The sequence below is a fragment of the Anastrepha obliqua genome, chromosome 6 (genome assembly GCF_027943255.1).
Source record: "Anastrepha obliqua isolate idAnaObli1 chromosome 6, idAnaObli1_1.0, whole genome shotgun sequence".
Classification (NCBI taxonomy): Eukaryota; Metazoa; Arthropoda; class Insecta; order Diptera; family Tephritidae; genus Anastrepha; species Anastrepha obliqua.
In genome coordinates, this window is record NC_072897.1 from 14,161,376 (window position 1) to 14,185,096 (window position 23,721).

Consider the following 23,721-nt stretch of genomic DNA (forward strand, 5'->3'; position numbering starts at 1 on the left):
AATTTTCACAGGACTCTCTTGAGGACAACTTCCGACTACCAAGCTCGTTCGCCATGGACAGAAATAGGTGGTAATCACTTGGTGCAAGATCCGGACTATACGGTGGATGCAAAAGAACCTCCCATCCGAGCTCCCGGAGCTTCTGGCGAGTCACCAAAGATGTGTGTGGCCTGGCGTTGTCCTGATGGAAGACAATTCGGCCTCTGTTGATCAAAGATGGCCTCTTCTGCATGAGTGCTGCATTCAAGCGGTCCAGTTGTTGGCAGTACAGGTCCGAATTGAGCGTTTGGCCATAGGGGAGCAGCTCATAGTGGATGATTCCCTGCCAATCCCACCAAACACACAGAAGAACCTTCCTGGCCGTCAATCCAGGCTTCGCCACCATCTGGGCAGCTTCACCGCTTTTCGACCACGACCGTTTGCGCTTCACGTTGTCGTAAGTGACCCACTTTTCATCGCCAGTCACCATCCGCTTCAAAAACGGGTCGATTTTGTTGCGATTCAGAAGCGATTCGCATGCATCCATACGGGCAAAAATGTTTTTTTGCGTCAAGTCGTGTGGCACCCATACATCGAGCTTCTTTTTGAATCCAAGCTTCTTCAAATGGTTTATAACGGTTTGATGACTCATGCCCAGCCTTTGGCCGATGCTACGGCTGCTACTATGCCGGTCTCTTTCGATCAATTCAGCGGTTTTATCGCAATTTTCGACGACAGGACTTCCGGACCGTGGCGCATCTTCGATCACCTCTGAACCAGAACGAAAACGTTGAAACCATCGCTGTGCGGTGGAAATGGATACCGTATCGGGTTAATAAACTGCACAAATTTTATTGACAGCATGAGATGCATTTTTGCCTTTATCGTAGTAGCACTGTAAAATATGCCGTATTTTCTCTTTATTTTGCTCCATGTTTGCGACGCTATAACTCACGAACGACTAAAAGCAAACAACAATTAATCAAACACGTGCTAGCACGTGAAAAGAACTTTCCAAAAAGCTCTAGCGTGAACCGATGCGACGAATACAACTAGAACTACGCGCTTGCAAAGACAAGCTTGCGGAAATACCGCAAGACTTTTTTGACAACCTTATATGACAAACTAGTTCAAATTAAACTAATAAATAAATGGTATGATAGAGAACTTACGGAGCTTAATAAATTAAAATTTGAACTTTTTAAAACGGCTGAAAGAAGTAATGACTGGTGTGAATATCATTTATTAAAACGACACTATAAGAAAATGGTAAAGCTAAAGAAAGCACAATATATGGAAAGCAAAATATCTATGAATTCCTACAACCAAAAACTAATGTGGAAATGTCTCAAAGATACTGTTAATATGACCACCAACACAACTAAAATAAAGAAAGTGGTATTAAATGGCGTGTGGATCGAAGATGAAAATGAGCTTAATAAATATTTTGTGGAAAGCATCATGACAATTCATAATAGTATCGAAAACATTGTAATGAATGAAGAGCGCGAAGTTTTGGACAGAAACATATTTGAATTTAGGAGGGTCACCACGGATGATATAATTAAAACTGTTTCGTCATTAAAAAATAAATATGGTGGTAAAAAAATGTTAACGGAAGGTGTAATAAAAGACTCTATGGAGTACTTGGGATATACATATGCCTGCCTAATCAATGAAAGCTTCTCTCAAGGTATTTTCCCGGAGTGCTGGAAAATCTCTGTAGTTATTCCAGTGGAAAAGATTAGAGGAACAACAAAACCAGAAGAACTGCGTCCTATAAACACATTGCAATGTGATGAAAAAATAATTGAAACAATAGCCAAAGACCAACTGCTACAGTATCTTGATGACCATCAAATTATAATACAGGAACAATCGGGGTTTAGATCTAAGCACTCGTGTGAATCGGCAATAAACTTGGTAATTACAGAGTGGAAAAAAAATTTGTCAAAGAAGGGGATCACAATATCAGTTTTTTTAGACTTGAAAAGAGCTTTTGAAACCGTAGACAGAGACAATTTAATAAAGAAGCTACACAATGTTGGCGTACAAAACCAATCTTTAAATTGGTTTGAAAGTTATCTAAGCGGTAGAAGACAAAAAACGGTAATAGGAGATGCTGTCTCTTCAGAAATAGATGTTCCAATAGGATTGCAACAGGGCTCTGTGCTCGCACCAATATTATTCATAGTATACATCAATGATGTTATTAAATACCTAAAATTTTGTAAAATTCGTCTATTCGCGGATGATGCCTTATTAACTCTGAGTGCTCCAACAATGGAGGAAGCTATATCTAAAGTGAAAACAGATTTAAATATGATATACATATGGCTGTGCCATAACAAACTGAAAATTAACATCGATAAGACAAAATATATGCTGATGACAACAAGAACAGTGGATCCAGACATTATAACGCTGAATATTGCAAATAATCCCTTGCAAAGAGTTGATAAAATAAAGTATTTGGGAATAATAATTGATGATAAGCTAAAATTCGATGAGCACTTGAAATATACAGAGGCGAAACTAGGTAAAAAGATAGGTATTATGTTCCGCTCATGTAAATTTATCAGCAAGAAATACAAAATTATGGTGTATAGATTAATGATTGAGCCTCACTTCATTTACTGTCCGACAATTCTATTTACATTCACCGACACTCAAATCTCGAATCTACAAAAGAAACAAAATAAAGCGATGCGTTTTATTTTAAGAAAACGATACGACACGCCAATTCTAGAAATGCTCAGAGAATTGAATTGGCTCAGTGTGAAACAACTAGTGACATACTACACTTTGAAATTCATACATAATATAAAATTAGGCAATCTACCTGGATATCTAAGTAATAGAATGATATACAACAGTGAAATTCACAACTACCAAACAAGGAACAGAAATAATTTTCACGTCCCAATAGCCAGAAATGAATTGGACAGGAGGAGCTTATACTGTAGAGGAGTTAGAGCATATAATGAATTACCTGTACACTTAAAAAACTGTGAGAGTCCAGAAATATTTAAGAAACTTTTATATGAGTATTCTAAGCTTTCCATAGCATTTAGATAGTTAGAAATATATAATTGAAATTTATTGTGCCAATAATACCCACCTTATATACTTGAAGTTTGTTCAGTATATACTTTATATCTTTTAGTAGTTTTAATGTAATTTTGCCAATATTATCTAGGTCTATAAGACCGTAATAAATAAATAAATAAATTTTAAATACTGAACAAAAGCGTGTATACGATACAATCAAGCATGCCGTTAACACTGGAAGTGGTGGCTTTTATTTTCTTGATGCTCCCGGTGGAACTGGCAAGACTTTTGTTATGTCATTGATTTTGGCCAATATACGAGCAAACGGATTTATTGCATTAGCCATTGCTTCATCGGGTATTGCAGCTACATTATTAGAAGGTGGACGTACCGCACATTCCACGCTCAAATTACCGTTAAACTAACAAGTTAATGAAGAACCAACATGCAATATTTCCAAAAGAAGTGGAATGGCAAGGGTACTCAAACAATGTAAAATCATCATTTGGGATGAGTGTACAATGGCGCACAAAAAATCATTAGAGGCACTTAATTGTACATTGAAAGACTTGCGTGAAAATCATAGTTTATTTGGAAATGCATTGATTTTATTAACTGGTGATTTTAGACAAACGTTACTCGTTATTCCGCGATCAACCCCAGCTGATGAATTGAATTCGTGCTTGAAAGCATCTAATTTGTGGCGATATGTGACGAAATTAACACTAAACACAAATGTTCGCGTTCAACTCCAAAATGATTCAAGTGCTGAAGTTTTTTCAAAGCAATTGTTACAAATTGGCAATGGACGAATTCCTATTGATAATAATGGCTTATTTAATTTTCCATATCATTTTTGTCAAATAGCAGAATCAAAGGCCGATTTGGTGCAAAATGTTTTTCCCGACATAACACAAAATTACAAGAATCACAAATGGCTAAGTGAACGAGCTATATTAGCTGGTACGAATAAAGATGTTAACGAGATAAATGCAGATATCTTGGATAAAATACCTGGTGATACTGTTGTATACCGGTCTGTTGACACAATTATCGACCAAGATCAAGTAGTTAACTATCCAACCGAATTTTTGAATTCATTGGATATATCTGGATTTCCGCCACATTATTTGCAATTAAAAGTTGGTGCAACCATTATTATGCTTCGGAATATTAATCATCCAAAATTATGTAACGGAACTAGACTTGTAGTCAAACGATTGATGAATAATGTTATCGAAGCAACTATTTTAATTGGCAAATTCAAGAATAAAGACGTTCTAATACCGAGAATTCCAATGATTCCACCTGAATCGCCATTTGAATTCAAGCGTTTGCAACTGCCCATTCGTTTAGCATTTGCAATAACTATCAATAAATCACAAGGGAAACTTTAGAAATATGCGGGATGAATTTAGAAGAACCAGTATTCACCCATGGTCAACTATTCGTTGGCTGTTCACGTGTTGGGAAGACAACAACATTAAATATTTACTCAAAAACAAATATAAAAACAAAAAATATTGTTTATGCCAAAGCGCTTGAATAAAGAAATAAATAATATGAAAACCATATCTTTTCTGTTCTAAACCATATCTATTCTATTTTAGTGTGCCCAGCGAAGCGTTCCGGGTTCGCTAGTACATGTATATATGTATGTATATCATATATTCATAATAAAGTGAAAATTTGGAATTAAAAATCGTCCGATCTTTTATTCCAAATTTTCGCCTGCGGCGCTATTTTTTTTAATAAAATATATACATATATGTAAATATATATATCATATATTCATAATATGGTGAAAATTTTGAATTAAAAATCGCGCGATTTTTTATTGCAAATTTTCGCCTGCGGCGCTATTTTTTTGGAAGGGATTCTGCTGTTTCCGTGGCGCCGCAATCTTATGGCGGATTCTTATAGAACTCGACAAAAGAAAACGAGATGAGAGAGTAAAATTTTTTGATATCTCGCTTAGTTTTCGAGATATTGAATAAAAAAGGCCTTCAAAATGCCCTCGGGAACTTCACTATAATTTGCCACATTACACTCTAATATATATTTTTTAACATTTCATTAAAATTCACCAAATATACACTCACACGCGTGTTTTTACTGATTTGTATGCTAATATTCTAATTATTTCTATTAAAATTAAATGCAAATTCATTTGCCCATGCAATCACTTTCCAATTTTAAACGCGAATAAGAAGAAGACCGCCCACGCAAAAAGGAGTTCTACGCAAAAATACTGTGTTAATTAATTTAATTTAATTTTAATTACTTTATTATTTTTTGTGATACGCTTAATAACATTGTTTTTAAGTTTAAATAATTTGTATGTTTTTATTTTCAAAATTATTTCTCAACTTTAAATTACACCAAAAAAATACTGCAGTTTTACAATGAAACTTCCACTGAACATCCCTGCGTGCGAACTTCGTTTTCATTTCAGGTGTATGGCAACACCAACTTTTCGCTAAATTAGAGAACTTGGCTCCGACTCCATGCGCTACCCCCTTACTTGTTTTGAGAGAGATATGACGAATTTTCCAATGAAATTCACAGGAGATGTTCGTTTCGTGCTTATTTTGCTAAAACTAGCACCAACACTATTCAGTTAATAATAGTTTTTAAGTTATTTGTTGATAAAAGTTATCTCTTACCTTCACCAAATTTTGATAGAATAAGTGCATTTATCACATTTATTTTAATAAATATTGAAACTATATTAACATACACACACGTTTTTAACTCTTTTTATTTATTTATACCACAAATTAACAATTTATAATATATTGCATTTTTAAGTTGCTAACTCCAAATATGCCAGCTAAATTTACAATAACTGAAAAGCATGGCTGAATGGAGTGCTGCCAGAAGCAAAAAATAAAAAAAAATAATAGAATGCGATTGAAAACGAAGCGCTTTTTTTCGTTTTTTTTATATATATATATGTATATATATATATATATCATATATTCATAATATAGTGAAAATTTGAAATTAAAAATCGCGCGATTTTTTATTCCAAATTTTCGCCTGCGGCGCTATTTTTTTCTTTTTTTTTAAATATATATATATGTATACTAGCACACCCGGCCCGCTTCGCTGGGCACACTAAAATAGAATAGATATGGTTTAGAACAGAAAAGATATTGTTTTCATATTATTTATTTCTTTATTCTTTATTCAAGCGCTTTGGTATAAACAATATTTTTTGTTTTTCTATTTGTTTTTGAGTAAATATAAAATATAAATTGAAAATCAGGAAAAAAGAAGATTGTTTTTGAATTTCAAATCAACGCAAATGAATAACTAAGAATCAATCGTCTTTTTTCCTGATCATCCATGAATTTTTCGTTTCAATTTATATGTTTTATTAAGCTTGGAGCTTTTTTAACCATTATCCATTTATATTTTTCAAAAAAAAAAAACAAAAACGAAAAAAATTTTTTTTTCCACGAACACATAATTTCATTTGAACATTCGAACTTCACATTAAATTCTCAAATTTCGTAAGAAATTTTCACTGTTCCAAAATCCAATCCAAAAAAATTCACAAAGAATTTTTACACTTTGCACTTACGTCTTCTTATGGCATCCAAATCAAAAAGAAATATTGACACATTGTAACTCACACTGTCAATTTGACAGTTCAGTTCCGCCCCAAGCGTTAAAAAAGTAAACGACATTATGGCTGGTTCAAAAGAACGCTGTACCCGTTGCCAGTGTTCCGAATTACAACCAAACTTTACGAAACCAATTTTCAATACTTACTTAACAATGTGTGTAAGTTTGGTTTAATTCGGTGCAAAGACACGTCGGGTCCACGTTTTGGCATATATTTCCAGACCCTAGTCATCAATAGGTATGAAAATTACCCCGTATTAAAGCACTTATCAACAGCTTTCATTTGATACCCATATTGTACACACACAACCAAAGGTTACCCGGGTCCACGTTTTGACCTATATCTCGAGACCCTAGTCACGGAGCGGCATGAAAAATACTCTGTACTAAAGCATTCACCAACAGCTTCAATTTGATATCCATATTGTACAAACACATTCTAGGGTCCACGTTTTGGTCTCTATCTCGAGACCCTAGCCACGGAGCGGCATGAAAAATACTCTGAACTAAAGCATTCACCAACAGCTTCCATTTGATACCCATATTGTACATACATATCGGAAGGTTACCCGGGTCCACGTTTTGACCTATATCTCGAGACCCCAGTCACGGAGCGGCATGAAAAATACTCTGTACTAACAGCTTCAATTTGATATCCATATTGTACAAACACATTCTAGGGTCCACGTTTTGGTCTCTATCTCGAGACCCTAGTCACGGAGCGGCATGAAAAATACTCTGAACTAAAGCATTAACTAACAGCTTCAATTTGATATCCATATTGTACAAACACATTCTAGGGTCCACGTTTTGGTCTCTATCTCGAGACCCTAGTCACGGAGCGGCATGAAAAATACTCTGAACTAAAGCATTAACTAACAGCTTTCATTTGATACCCATATTGTACATACACATCCGAAGGTTACCCGGGTCCACGTTTTGACCTATATCTCGAGACCCTATCTACCAATTGGTATCCAAACTATACGGAAACCATCTTCAATACCTCCTTAACAATGTGTGTAAGTTTGGTTTAATTCGGTTCGAAGGCACGGCGGGTCCACGTTGTGGCATATATTTCGAGACCCCAGTCATCAATAGGTATAAAAATTACCCCGTATTAAAGCACTTATCAACAGCTTTCATTTGATACCCATATTGTACATACACAACCAAAGGTTACCGGGGTCCACGTTTTGACCTATATCTCGAGACCCCAGTCACGGAGCGGCATGAAAAATACTCTGAACTAAAGCATTAACTAACAGCTTCAATTTGATATCCATATTGTACAAACACATTCTAGGGTCCACGTTTTGGTCTCTATCTCGAGACCCTAGTCACGGAGCGGCATGAAGAGTACTCTGAACTAAAGGATTCTCCAACAGCTTCCATTTGATACCCATATTGTACATACACATCCGAAGGTTACCTGGGTCCACGTTTTGACCTACATATATCCCAAACCCTATCCACCAATAGGTACCCTATATTACTTCTATCACCTCCAAAAACATGTGTACAAAGTTTCGTAATAATCGGTTAAGTAGTTTTGGCGTGAAAGCGTAACAAACAAACTTACATTCACATTTATAATATTAGTAGGGATAGGGATATATATCATATTGTATATTCATAATATAGTGAAAATTTGGAATTAAAAATCGCGCGATTTTTTATTCCGAATTTTCGCCTGCGGCGCTTTTTTTTTCTTTTTTTTTTAAATACATATATGTATATATATATATCATATATTCATAATATAGTGAAAATTTGGAATTAAAAATCGCGCGATTTTTTATTCCAAATTTTCGCCTGCGGCGCTTTTTTTTTCTTTTTTTTAAATATATATATGTATATAAATATATCATATATTCTTAATATAGTGAAAATTTGGAATTAAAAATCGCGCGATTTTTTATTCCAAATTTTCGCCTGCGGCGCTATTTTTTTCTTTTTTTTTAAATATATATATATATATATATATCATATATTCAAAATGCATACAATCAAACATACTTTACTGAAAATCAAGCATTAATATATATATGTATAAATATATACATATATCCATAAATATACCTATAAATATATATATGTATATATATATATGAATAGACGTATATAATATAGAAATAATTTGTAAATTTTTTATTTCTATTCATTTAGTATCTTCTAAAATTGTTTATTTATACGATGTCTGGCAGCACTTCGGCTGGTTGTAGTAACCAAAATAGGAAGATTCTTGGTCAATTTTACAATTTTTAATAATAATAAATTCAAATAACTTAAAAACTACAAGCCGCCTGGGGGTGAGGTTTTCACTTTTAGAAAGTAGAATACCCCCTCTACCCCCCATTCTACCACTTTTTTTAAAAGTGGCGGGGGAGCGAATGGGTATTTTCCCCACCCCTCTATCACCCCCTTTTTACCGTTTTTTCCAAAGCGATATACATTATACTAAAGTTTTTCCGGTTATTATTTATTTTATTTCTGTTTAACCATTAAACTTCAATTTTTGAAAATATGTAACAAAAAAGTTGATATTTTTTACAAGAGAGTGTTGACGGCCTTTTAAAGTTTACTGTTGCCATATGGCAACAATATCGCGAAAGAGTTAAACAGATTTAGGACACTCCTTGTTCATTTCAATAATCACCAAATTATTATCCAATTGTAGTTTACTTTGTTGGTATGTTGAAATAGAGTAGCAAAAGCTATTGTCCTCCACCTTTATAATGCCAAGTTGCATCGAAAACATAACTGAGCACGTTAATCTTCTCACATATAGCTATAGATTACTGTTTTAATAACAAGTCAACCATTTATGGAATTCATTTCGCAAAAATTTACGTAAAAAAAAAGGTATTTTACAAATAACTTTTACGTTTAGAATAAGAACTACGTGACTTTTAAGAAGTTTTAGACAAGTTTGTCCGAACTCATAAATACCAAATCATTAGTACCACAAATAGAGATTTTTATCGGTGGATATTTACCTTAAATAAAAGCATTTACATATGTATCTTGTCAAATTTTCACTGCACCTTCTTTACACTTATATATTGTTATTTGTTTAATATTACTCCTTAGATTTCAATAAAAAAAATTATAATTATCTGACATACTTTCAAGTTGTAACGCTAATACAAATTTACATATGTAATTGAAACTAACAATTTCTTTCAAAAAATTTATTATTGCAAAAGAACTTTTTTGTTGATGATTCTCTATAATTCTTCTAGTGATATCGAACTTATAAATGGCGAGTACTCATTAAGTGAATTTGGTACACTCTTATATTATGTGATTACTATTATTGGTAGTGTTTTAGTCTTGACAGACGGAGGAGTTAATCAGGATCAACGAGTTAATTCGAAATAATCTCAGGAATTAAGTGCAATTGATGGAGATTGACAACTAGATTTAATTCTCATAATTTACGCCGGTTAGGGGAATTTCCGAAGGCAAAATTGCCCAAAAATAATAGTTAATACTGTTACGAGTTTTCTTATGTTAAAATCTATGTATGTATCTCACAATAATTCTGCTGAATGCGATCACTGGCTTGCGAAATAAAAATCATAAGTTAAAAGCAACACCACTTGCTACAACAACACTTTTGAACACTTAACAGTTTTACTTTCATGTATTCTTTCACGTCACGTCTGAATTACTTTTCGTTTAATCGCTTACACGTTTTACTTACGATTGACTACCCTGTGTCCATGCACATTTGCTTATATACCTGTGCTTAATAACTATCGTAATTTCTAGATCTGACAGCTTTAGCGAGGTCTGTCCCGCCATCTGCTGTCGCCATCAAGCCGAATTGATGTTTTTGTGTTGTTGTTGTTGGGGGATCGTAAACATTCCCAGTGCTTATACGAGGAATGCAGCTGAAGTGACAGTCCTTGGTCGGATATGAATCCGAGTGGTCCCGGTTACGTAGAATCGACTGTCGTACAATATCTATTGTGAATGAAAAATAACGTTTTAACGAACAGAACGAGAAATACTGGATGCAATGCTAGTGTGCATGTCGTATGAAAGTCTGACAATAAAATCATGTTTAGAGCTATGCTCAGACCATTCATCATTAATTATGACCTTACTTGGACCTATTGAAATAAAACAATCTCGGGGTCTATATAGGTCTAGAACGAATTGGCTTAATGCTTGCCAAATATTAGAACAAAAACTCAAAATAAATATATCACTGAACTCAAGATGAAGTTGACTCCGCTATTGTATATTTCAATGATAGCGTATTATAAGTAGTTGCTTCCTCTACACCAACACCGAAAATGACAAATATAGAAAATATCCCAACTTACATTAAAGAGAAAATCGGCGAAAAAAGAAAGCTCCGCAAAACATGGCAAACCACCAGACATCCAGCAGATAAACCCAAACTTAATAAGGCGACAAATGAGCTAAAAGCACTACTTACAAAACACAAGGAGAGTAAACTTCGAAATAATATGGCAAACCTGGGAACAGCAGCATCTACAAATTACTCCTTATGGAACGCAACAAAACACATCAATGGCGCTGTAATACATAAGACTCCCATTCAAACAGAAGCCGGCTCATGGGCAACAACAAGCAAAAAAAAGCCGATGCCCTAGCCAAACACTTCTTAGACACATTTACAAGTGAAATGGATAATCAAAACATTAACACGAAATCTGATAACATAATAAACGTTCCGCAAATCAAAACAAGAAAGACCACCGTAAGCGAAATTAAAAATCAAATAAGACAGCTAAACGGTAAAAAAGCTCCAGGATATGATCTAATAAATGGAAAAATTTTAAAAGAGTTACCTGAAATAGACACACCCCAGCATACAATCTTTTAGTCAGACTTAAGGCTCTTTTGAGGATGGTTCCATGTTTAGAAATCCACGAAAGTGGAGAAAGTTGTTGATCGCCATTCACTTGGGATTGGTTATATATGGTTCAAGCAGCACTTCAGGGATTCGCCCAAGTATCCTCTGGGTAGCTTCTGAACACCCGTTCGGGAGTGAACCAACGTGAGAAGGCGAAGCATCTTAGGATAGCTGGTTGTGCGCTAGGTTTGGGCCCCGCCCCGAATAAGCCCCCCTAATGAAAACACGAACAAAGCCTCTGATGAGAACCTCCTTTACTGATGACGACCCCAGCAAACGAGCTAAGGGCTATGATTTGAAGGCATTCACCTGGAGTGTCCGATCTCTAAATGGGGAAGGTGCCTCTGCCCGGCTGGGTGATGTCCTCGTGGGGTAAAGGCTGACATCACTGCAATTCAAGAGATGCGATGGACGAGGCAAGGCAAGAAAAACATAGGACCTTGCGACGTCTACAACAGCTGCCATGTAAAGGAGTGCATATTCGGTGAGCCAGCACCACGAAACATTTGGTAACGGACAGAGGCTGATCGACTTCGCCGGGCTCGAAACATGGCAGCACCAGATTCCAGCATAAGAAGATAGCCAAGCTACCTGACTGTCTCCTGATCGAAAAACGCTAAACCAAATCGATCATGTTTCTAGTGTATCAGATGTAAGTACGATCTGAGGACCCAACATCGACTCGGATCACTACCTTGTTGAAGCCAAACTGCGCACACGCCTCTGTGCAGCAAAAAACGTACAGCTACCTACGCAAAAAATGTTCGACATCGAAACTTGCAATCAGAACAGACAAGCCCACCATCAACCAAATGATTGGACCTTATTAGTGTGGTTTTACACCTGGAAAGTCTACCATCGACCAAATATTCACAAAACGCCAAATCTTGGAAAAGACCCATGAGAGGAGAATCGACACACACCATCTTTTCGTCGACTTCAAAGCTGCATTCGATAATACGAAAAGGAGTTATCTATGCCGCGATGTCTGAATTTGCAAGATGACATTGCTCAATACCAGCAGCGCCGTCAGAATTGGAAATGACCTCTCCGAGCCATTTAATACCCCGCGAGGTTCCAAACAAGGTTACTCGCTGTCGTGTGATTTCTTTAACCTGATGTTGGAAAAGATCGTGTGATCCACAGAACTTAATCGCTCAGGCACAGTTTTTTATAAGAGCGTACAATGGTTGGCGTACGCCGATGATATTTATATCATCGGCCTTAACAACCGCCCTGTGAGTTCTGTCTTTTCCAAACTGGATAAATAGGCAAATCGAATGTGTCTGGTGGTGAACGAAAACAATCAAACAGTCCTGTCACCAATCAAACAGTCGTCGCACTCGCGTTTCGGCATCCACGTCACTGTTGACAGTTATGATTTCGAGGTTGTAAAAGACTTCATATATTTAGGAACCAGCATTAACACCGATTACAGTGCGAGTCTTGAAATTCAACGTAGAATCTCTCTTGCCAACAAGTACTACTTTTGTCTTTGCAAGCGCGTAGTTCTAGTTGTATTCGTCGCATCGGTTCACGCTAGAGCTTTTTGGAAAGCTCTTTTCACGTGCTAACACGTGTTCGATTAATTGTTGCTTGCTTTTAGTCGTTCGTGAGTTATAGCGTCGCAAACATGGAGCAAAATAAAGAGAAAATACGGCATATTTTACAGTACTACTACGATAAAGGCAAAAATGCATCTCATGCTGCCAATAAAATTTGTGCAGTTTATGGACCCGATACAGTTTCCATTTCCACCGCACAACGATGGTTTCAACGTTTTCGTTCTGGTACAGAGGTGATCGAAGATGCGCCAGGGTCCGGAAGGCCTGTCGTCGAAAATTGCGATAAAATCGCTGAATTGATCGAAAGAGACCGGCATAGTAGCAGCCGTAGCATCGGCCAAGAGCTGGGCATGAGTCATCAAACCGTTATAAACCATTTGAAGAAGCTTGGATTCAAAAAGAAGCTCGATGTATGGGTGCCACACGACTTGACGCAAAAAAACATTTTCGCCCGTATGGATGCATGCGAATCGCTTCTGAATCGCAACAAAATCGACCCGTTTTTGAAGCGGATGGTGACTGGCGATGAAAAGTGGGTCACTTACGACAACGTGAAGCGCAAACGGTCGTGGTCGAAAAGCGGTGAAGCTGCCCAGATGGTGGCGAAGCCTGGATTGACGGCCAGGAAGGTTCTTCTGTGTGTTTGGTGGGATTGGCAGGGAATCATCCACTATGAGCTGCTTCCCTATGGCCAAACGCTCAATTCGGACCTGTACTGCCAACAACTGGACCGCTTGAATGTAGCACTCATGCAGAAGAGGCCATCTTTGATCATCTTTGGTGACACGCCAGAAGCTCCGGGAGCACGGATGGGAGGTTCTTTTGCATCCACCGTATAGTCCGGATCTCGCACCAAGTGATTACCACTTATTTTTGTCTATGGCGAACGAGCTTGGTAGTCGGAAGTTGTCCACAAGAGAGTCCTGTGAAAATTGGCTCTCCGAGTTTTTTGACAATAAGGAAGCGAGCTTCTATAAGAGGGGCATTATGAAGTTGGCATCTCGTGGGAACTCGTCATCGAACAAAACGGCGCATATTTGACTTAAATCGCATTATTATAACCAATTTTATGAACAATTGAAAATTCAATAAAATTACCGCAAGACTTTTTTGACAACCTTTATTAAGTAGGCACCTGAGAAGTAAACTCCTTTCTCGACGAATAAAACTAACACCCTGCAAGGCTCTCGTCATGTCGTCCGAATGGATACAAACGCTACCAGCTGGTGGTAGTAGAGGAATAAGATGGCCTCCTCCGCGTTGGAAAGATCAGGTGGAGAAGGACTTTAGCTCACTTGCTGTGTCCAATTGGTGCCGGTTAGCAGGAGAAAGAAAGGACTGGCTTTGTTAAACTCGGCACAAATCGCGTAAGGGGTTATCGCGCCAATTAAGAAGAAGGTCTTTGCAGTATGTCGCAAAGAGTGTTCTCGAACTTGTCTAGCGCTATAATCACATGCCATTTGAGTATCCCTGACATCGGATTCAGGTGTTTGTCAGCAAGTGAATCAAGTCGTCAGCGACTAGGTGATAAGACCCCTCCTGCGTACACGCCTTGCTTGTTTGTAGCTGGATATTACTGTCCGCTCTTGGGGCGTAGGCAGATCGCCTCCGCGCGGTGCACTCTGGCTAGCGCTAAATGATCTGCAGCCTCAACGGCCTTCTTTACAGAAACCTGAACGGTACCCTTGCTATCGAATTTGGATTAACTCTTTCACCTAATGATAGGATTCCTGATCCCTGAGCTGGTGGTTGCAGTATTCTGCCATCTGGGTGTGTTGAGGTGAAACTTAGCAGAAATGGTAGGTGGGCTAATGCCGTGGCTACTTCCATCCCGTTAAAACCCTGGCAGGTCTCGGTGTACGTTCCAAGCCGGTCGTCAATGGGTTAAAGATGTAGGTGCCGTTGAGATACCACCCGTGTTTGCGTCCGGTCGGGCTCTGAATGCATGTCTCATAAGGAGGCATGTTTCAACCTTCGCATGGCCTGCCTGCCACGGCATAGACAACCATGGGACCTTCGAGGAACGACTACACTTTACCGGTCTTGGATAACGGCTCCGAGTGGGGACCCTATTCTACATAACTAAACTGTATAACAACAACAACAAAATAGAAAAAATACATACAACACAAAAAATTTCAGGTGGCAGCGGGAATTCGGAGCCAAAATTCTGCCCCGGGGGGGACAGTAACAAGGGTCGAAGCCTTAAGGGGCGGTGACCGAGGGGGAACCGACTTCCAACATGAATTGGGAGGATGCAATCGTCTGCGATTGCAAGCTTAGCGGTTCTGGATGGGGCCGGCTGAATTCTATGGTGATGAAAAAAAACGACGACAAATATAATGTTTTGGAAATGATGATTCCGGGCTGACAACTGTGATATTCTGCTACCTTAGTAAGCGAGAGTGACATCTCGTTGGCATCTTAGTTGCCTCTGTCCTGATAAAACTCTGGCAGAGCCTCAGGTACTTTCGACACTCATCGCTACTAATCGGACCGTGCAGGTTCAGTTGACTTTGTCCCGATTAACACCGGCCAGGCTCTGAATGCGTGTACTCATAAGGTACTGCATCAAACTTAGCGTGGCCTCCTTGCTTTGCATAGATAACCACGTGGCTAATAGGAAACTGCACAAAATTGATGAAGATAGCGGTCCTGAGGGGAGACCTAACAGCAAAAATGAATACAACGAAAACAACAACACTAACAGCAGCAACAATAAAAATAACAAGAGATGGAGCGGAAAGGGTTATCAGCAACCCTTTTGTAGGGAACACGCTCTCTCGATCACCCGAAAATACATCAAGGGCTAATGACGCCACGAGCAGCGCAGCATCTCAGCGTCGAGCGAATAAAGCAGCAGCGCTAGCAAGCTCAATGGGCATTATTGACATAGCTAAGCCTTCGACGTACCGCCTTTCTGGAATGATAAGCTGAAGGCGCACCACGCCATCAAAAATATGGGCTTAGACATAAAGCACATACACACGGAGGCAATGATTCTGCTTCAGCAAAAGGGCAGTGAAAAGCGTAGCGCCGATCACAAGGCTACGCAGACCATCAGCACAGGTGAACTAATCTTCGAGCTGAAAAAGCAAACGGATAACAGCACTAGCGAATTCCCAGCAGCAGTGGCAGACGTGCTGAAAGAAAAGGCGAGCGTAGCAGCAAAAACCCATATGGTGACTCTTCAATGTAAAGATTTGGATGAGGTAACCAGCAAAGGAGAAATGTACAATGCGCTCCATGTACAGTGTGGAATCAGCATACCGAACGAATTAGCGATTCCCAGCATGAAGGCGACCTACAATGGCACACAAACAACTTTCATCAGTCTTCCCGCACTGGGTATCATGTCGCCTACGCGAAATCTCGACGCCAAAGCGTTGTTTCCGTTGTTGGGGATACTCCCACTTGGCCACACGGTGTACAGAAACATACTGAACCAAGCTGTGCAGAAAGTGCGGGAAGATGGTTATATGACTGCGTCTTTCGCTAATAAAACGAAGTGCGCTCTATGTGAAAAGAATCACGCGGCAGGAAGTGCAAGGTGTCCACGTTTTCTGTAGGCGATTAGAAGAAGAGTATAAGGATCTGGCAACTAAATTTCAATCACTACAAGGAAGCTGAAGATGTGGTTTGGCAAACGACTGTAGATCTTAGACTAGATGCGGCTATTCTATCGGGCAATATGAAAAACACAGATTCCCATAACTGGACTGCAGATGAAACCAAAAAAGGGGCAACCCTGTCGTTTGGTTGAAATATGCCCCAAACAAAAAAGGAGTGAATATACTTGTTTAGCTGCTATGCTTCCCAGTCTGAGCGACGATCAGTTTGAGCGTATGATGACGGCGCTGGCCGAAGAAGCAATCAGAAAGCATCCGTTGCTAATAGCTAGCGATTTCATCGCATGGTAAACGAATTGGGTAAGTTCTCGTATCAATAGACGGGGAAAAAAACTCCTTGAGAGTCTGGCACCGCTCGAGTTGCTGAAAAAGCCTGGAGTGTATACCTATAAAAAAAGAAATGGGAAAGAAAAAGAAAAGGAGATAGCACGGCGGCCAAAGTGGTCTCTAAGCGATGCCTATACGCATGGCGACCATAACGCAATCCTTATAAACATCACCGGTCAAAATGTGCCGAGATTCCGGTTGGTCCCAACACGCGGATGGAGGAAACAAAGGTTTGGTGAATAAGTTTTCAACATCGTATGGAACGAGGCGGTAATACCGCAAACGTCAGCCAAGCATATGATTACCCAGGTAACGGCAGCGATAGCAAATGGGTGTAACGCGTCTATGTCAAGCCTGCTTATTTGTGGAGCAACAACACTGCGACAGCCAGAGAAGAGTGTATTAAAGCGCGCAGAAAAGTAAAGAGAGCCCGCCATCAACCAACGGTAGCGTCACTGAGGGCAAAACTCAGGAAGTGCAATTCAGCGGTAAAAGCTAGTAAACGGGAATGCTTTAATGTCGTTACCACACTTTTTCCTGTCTAGGAGTCAATCACGTATGATATAGCCGACGATCCTCAACCCACTCCACAAGTCAGCGTAGAAGAGGTACTCGCCTCATTAGATCCCATCAAGGACAGTAAAGTCCCGGGACTGGATGGAGTACCCAATATTGTCCTCAAAACGGCTGTCAAAGCGAGGCCAAGCGTGCTCGCCACCTAATTACACAATTGCCTTTTGGAAAAAGTATTCCTCGACGATTAGAGAAGGAGCGGTTAGTGCTTTTGCTAAAGCCGGGAAAGCTACCAGAGCAACCATCATCGTATCTCCCGTTTTGTATGTTAGATACAATCGGCAAAAAGCCAACCATATTGGCTTTCGAAAATCACTTTCGACAGTATATGCCATAAACATGGTAATGAGCATTGTACAAGAAGCCACAAGATGCAGGAGCTGGACATCTGGTAACTACTGTACGATGTTAACACTAGACATAAAAAATGCATTCAACTCTGTGAGCTGGAGCCAAATAATGGGCGCGCTATCAGCATTCCGGCCTACTTACAGCGCATTATTGGCAACTATTTTAACAATAGACTGTTGCTCTACGACACGGAGGCTGGCGTTAGACAATTAAAGGTCTGTGACACAAGGCACGGTACTTAATCCAATGCTATGGAACGCAATGTACGAGGGAATGCTCCTTCCCGCAGGAGCAATACTTATTAGGTAAGCTGATGGTAGTAGATAAACGTCTCGAGCCACTGACGGCCATATGCAATGACGCAATTTCTCGTATACGAAAAGGATCATTGTGAGGCAGTCAGCAAAAAAGCTCATCTAGTATACAGTGCGCTTTCAAGCCTTATGATAAATATAGGAGGTCCTCGGGAAAGCAAACGACCGTTGCGACAAATGCGAAAAAATCGCGTATGAAAGAATTAAGAACCCCACATAGACTAAGCGTGGTCAAAGTGACGAGCGCTTATCGCACTGTTTCAGATGATGCCATAGCAGTCATAACGAGGGAAATCCCTGTAGATCTCTCGGTCAAAGAGCTGCAGAGGCTGCATGATCTATCGCGAGAAATACCGCTCGGTGTTAACAATGTTGGATGTGTGCTTGGAGTCAATATCCTGCTGCTTTCTTTTAAATTATTTTTCAAAATATTTAAATACCCATATCGGTCCATAAAATTTTCGATAAATACCAAGTTCCCAACCCTGTTCACAGCCATACATCCCCAAACCATCACAGAGCCCCCTCCATGCTTCACAGTGCCGGCCATATTGTTTGGGTCCAATTCCACGTTAATTTTTCTCCAAACTTTTTCACGCCCATCGGATCCACAGATACTGAACATACACTCATCAGAAAATATGACTTGGTTCCAAAACGTTTGGTCATATTTTTCATGATCTTTTGCGAATGAAATCCGTTTACTCCGATTGACACTACTCAGGAAAGGCTTTTTTCTAACATTGCGCCCATGATAACTAGCACTATGCAAAACCCGGCGAATAGTTTGAGTGCTAAATTGTTTTCCAGTCTCATTTTTAACTTCAGATTTCAATTTGGGGGCACTTACTTTGGGGTTTGTCCTGATTTTCCGTACGACTAAGCTTTTTTCTCTGGGGCACAATGCTCATTATTAGTGATGCTTCCCGCACTTTTATATTTATTCACAATATTTTGAACTGTAGCAAAACTCCTATCTATCAAACGAGCTATTTCTCGCAATGATTCATGTTCCTTGTGTAATTTTATAATCAGTTTCTTTAAATCATCAGAAAGCTCTTTTCCTCTTGGTGCCATTACTAAAAATGTCGCAAAAATTAATACAAAACGTACTTCCCTAAATTTTTATACTCACTTTGATTATTTCCTTTTAATAGTTTTAACTTTTTTAATCAATGCGTAAAAATAAATGTTATGCTAACAGAACAATCGTTTGCTGTATACTAACTTTTGTGACATAAATTTCGCTGGCATCAAAGACAAAGCAAAGCGTGGATAACGGTACCTAAAATTTACAGCTAAATTAGGGCGCATATGAAAGCTTTTCCCAGTACACAATTAGCATGTGTAAAATATTTTGATTAAATATTAAGAAAAGCGTTAGCGTCAAACAATTCCATAAATGAGGCTCCTGTACACTTATTTATGTTACTAACTGTAGGTGAGCAAATGGTACGTGAATAGAAATAAGAAGAACGGAAAGTATAGCTGTAGAAATAAAGTCAATGACCGAAAGTAAATAGCGAGAAGTAAGGAAAGTGAGAAACAGTAATAGATATATATATACAGTGACACTTCGATATAACGAATCTGAAAGGAACCAGAAAATTTTTCCTTATATCTATTTGTTCGCTATAGGCACTTATTGGTAAAACCTTAGTAAAACGAAATTTAAAGAAATCTGAAAGAAAATTCGTTATACCTAAATACTGTTTTTACCTGTTTACATCAAAATAATGATAAAACTGCACTAAAGTGGGGTGGATATAAAAAAAAAAGTTATAAATTTTTTCAATTAGGTTTTATTAAAATAATTGGTTATTTTTGTTTATTTCCGCAAGTTTCGAATGCAGCTATCAATACTTCGCTCAACAGATGCTGAGATATCGAATGCACTTTTTGGTATAGCTTCCTGTGCCTCAAGAAATGTTTGGAGCTTTTCAACCATTTGCTTAGCTTCTTTGGCAGTGATAACTTTCTCGACCTCTTCATCCTCCTCAACAATGTCGACTGTATTTCTGTTCGAAACACTAACAACAATGTCATCCTCAGTAATAAGACCCGTAGTGCCATGAAAAAGCTCCTCATAAATAATCTGCCATTCGGAGTCGGCTTGAAACTGTAGGTCCCTCCATTTGTGGAACAACATCAAGACGCACACCACAAATAGGAGGAGGAGCTCGGCCAAACACCTAACAGAAGTGTACTCGCCAATTATTTATTTTTTTTAGTAATGACGTTATCATGGAAAGTAACATAACAGTTTTTAACGACAAGCCATTCTTCGCTGTCTTGAACACAATCGTTTGTAGTCAAAATATTTGGACTGTCGACAAAGCCACATGTCGCAAAACAGTTGAGAATCGTTGGTTGTTCAACGTTTTCCCATGCTTTGTAGAACGTTGATATTACTCTTGCACCCCTCTTCCATATCATTGATTAAAAATTTGACACCTCTTTGCGATAGAATTGCTTGAAATTTTTAATTATTCCCAGATCTAGAGGTTATAGTTTCGATGTTGCGTTTGGCGGCAGAAATTATAATTCAATAGATTTCAGTGATGTAGGGTTTTTGTGCAGTTATCAACGAGCAATAGCACTTTGCGATTAGCCTTAGCCATTTCGTTGTCAAATTTTTCTAACCATATTTTTTAACCATATTTCAGTAGTCATCCAAGCTTTTTTTTGCAGAGTAGTCCACTGGTAAGCTTTTCATATTTTTAAAGCATCTTGGATTAGCCGATTTTCCGATTACCGGCCATTTTCTGTAACTAATTACCGTACCAGAACTATTTACCGTAAATAAAATTGAGAGTCTTTCCTTGCTATGTATTGAAAGTCTTATCCTGAAAACAGTGAACACCGCACGGAATCTCTTACCGCAGTCCCTTACCGTGCACAAAAGCTCACCCCCGGGAAAAACTACGTTCTTTTAATAACATATTTCCACAATACATCGGTTTGTGTGTTTAAGTGTTTGGTTGTATCTACACATTGTTGCCATTGATATTTTTGCTTACACACTTTTTCACACATCCGCGTTATTAGTTACAATTTTTCATTGTTTAATAAACCAAAGCCAAAAACCAACAAATGCAAATAGTTCATTTATCTATAATTAACATTATTCAACAGTATTTTTAAGCTATTTTAACAAAAATTATCATTTTTCTAAGTGTATTTTGTAAATGATTTCGAAATGTAGGTACTGCTTGGCAACACTGTGTGGTGAGAGAGCAATCAGCTGAGTGAGTATTACGGGATTTTTTAAAAATCGTGAAATAACATTTACGGTACTACGATACGGAAGGAAGGAATTTTTCATCTACATGGGGTTCTCATTAGTTTGATGGACACAGCTGAGAGGGGATTGCGTTTACGGTGTTCACGGTTTCAGCATAATGCAGTGTTGCCAAGCAGTACATTTCGAAATTAGTTACAAAATAAACTTAAAAAATGATAATTTTTGTTAAAATAGCTTAAAAATACTGTTGAATAATGTTAATTATAGATAAATGAACTATTTACATTTGTTGGTTTTTGGCTTTGGTTTATTAAACAATGAAAAATTGTAACTAATAACGCGGATGTGTGAAAAAGTGTGTAAGCAAAAATATCAATGGCAACAATGTGTAGATACAACCAAACACATAAACACACAAACCGATGTATTGGGGAAATATGTAATTAAAAGAACGCAGTTGCTCTCGGGGTGAGTTTTTGTGCACGGTAAGGGACCGCGGTAAGGGACTGCGTACGGTGTTCACTGTTTTCAGCATTAATTCCTTGTGCCCCATACGTACAGCGAATTCTTCAGTTTTGGCTTTAATTAACGAACCTCCTAAAGGAATGTTTTGAGTCCGACATTGTGAAAACCATTTAAACAAACAGTTGTCAATGTCTCCATATTCAGCAGCTCGCATTCTTTTCATCTTTAATGCCTTAGTGTTGCAAATAATCTCCCTATTTTTTAAAATTGTTGAAAGAGTACTCGGCGGGACATTAAATTGTTTAGCAATTTCTTGCTTCGATATATGTATCAGCTTGATCAATGGCATCAAGTATTAATTTTGTGGGTATAGTGGCAATTAATTGTTTTCGGTTCAGTAAAACGTATCTTTATTTTTTAGTTTTTTAATTACAATAGTACTTAGGTTAAAATTAGGATTTAATTAGATTTAAGGATAAGGGATAAAAATCGATTTTTTTTTTTTTGCATGTTATTGTAGTAAAACATTTCAAAAATACCGTGTTAAAATTTTAAGTCAATCCGAGCAAAACTTTTTAAGTTATAGAGCATAAAGCCGAGCCGCCTCAAACATCTGCCGAGACGCAGCAGTTGCGCGCGTAGTCCGTTACAAACTTTAAACGCGGTTTTCTCGGTCCTTTTTTTTTAAAGTGCGTAGTCATTGGGAGGACGGTTCCATGTGTAGAAGTCCACGCAAGTGGGGAAAGTTACTGATCGCCATTCACTTGGGAATGGCCAGGACGATTCTTCTGCATATGGTTCAAGCAGCTCACAACGGCCGGGATTAGCCCACGTATCCTCTGGGTAGCTTCCGAACACCCGTTCGGGAGTGAGCTAAAGTGAGAAGGCGAAACATTCCAGGATAGCTGGTTGTGCGTTGGGTTTGGGACCCACCACTTAAAAATCCCCCAAAAATCCAATGAAAACTTTAAAAAAGCCTCGGATGAGACCTCCCTATACTGATGACGACCCCTGCAAACGAACTAAGGACTATGATTTGAGGGCATGCACCTGGAATGTCCGGTCCCTTAATGGGGAAGGTGCCTCTGCCCGGCTGGTTGATGTCCTCGTGAGAGTAAAGGCTGACATCACTGCCATCCAAGAGATGCGATGGACGGGGCAAGGAAAGAAAACCATAGAACCTTGCGACGTCTACTACAGCTGCCATGTAAAGGAGCGCAAATTCGGTGTCGGATTTGTTGTGGGAGAGAGACTTCGTCGCCAAGTACTGTCGTTCACTCCGGTGGACGAGCGTCTCGCAACAATCCGCATCAAAGCACGTTTTTTTAACATATCGCTAATTTGCGCCCACGCCCCGACGGAAGAGAAGGACGATGCGACCAAAGATTCTTTCTATGAGCGCCTGGAACGTTCCTATGAGCGCTGCCCCCGCCACGACATAAAAATCGTGCTTGGCGACTTCAACGCCAGGGTGGGCAAGGAGGGAATTTTTGGTCCCACAGTCGGAAAATTCAGCCTGCACAACGAAACATCCGGTAACGGACAGAGGCTGATCGACTTCGCCGGGGCCCGAAACATGGTAGTCTGCAGCACCAGATTCCAGCATAAGAAGATTCACCAAGCCACCTGGCTGTCTCCTGATCGAAAAACACGAAACCAGATCGATCATGTTGTGATCGATGGAAGACACGCTTCT

The 23,721-nt window shown here is 38.8% G+C and overlaps 1 protein-coding gene across 2 annotated transcripts in view; it reads right to left on the bottom strand.

Moving 5' to 3' along the window:
* LOC129249807 (adapter molecule Crk-like) overlaps positions 1-9,879 on the bottom strand; it is a 157,812-nt gene extending 147,933 nt beyond the window's left edge. Inside the window, exon 1 of one of the 2 annotated variants that reach the window (XM_054889457.1) lies at positions 9,663-9,879. The gene's annotated coding sequence lies outside the window, so the exon portion shown is untranslated. The remainder of the gene's footprint in view (positions 1-9,662) is intronic. The other variant, XM_054889456.1, reaches the window with a different exon arrangement.
* Between the last annotated feature and the right edge of the window lie 13,842 nt (positions 9,880-23,721).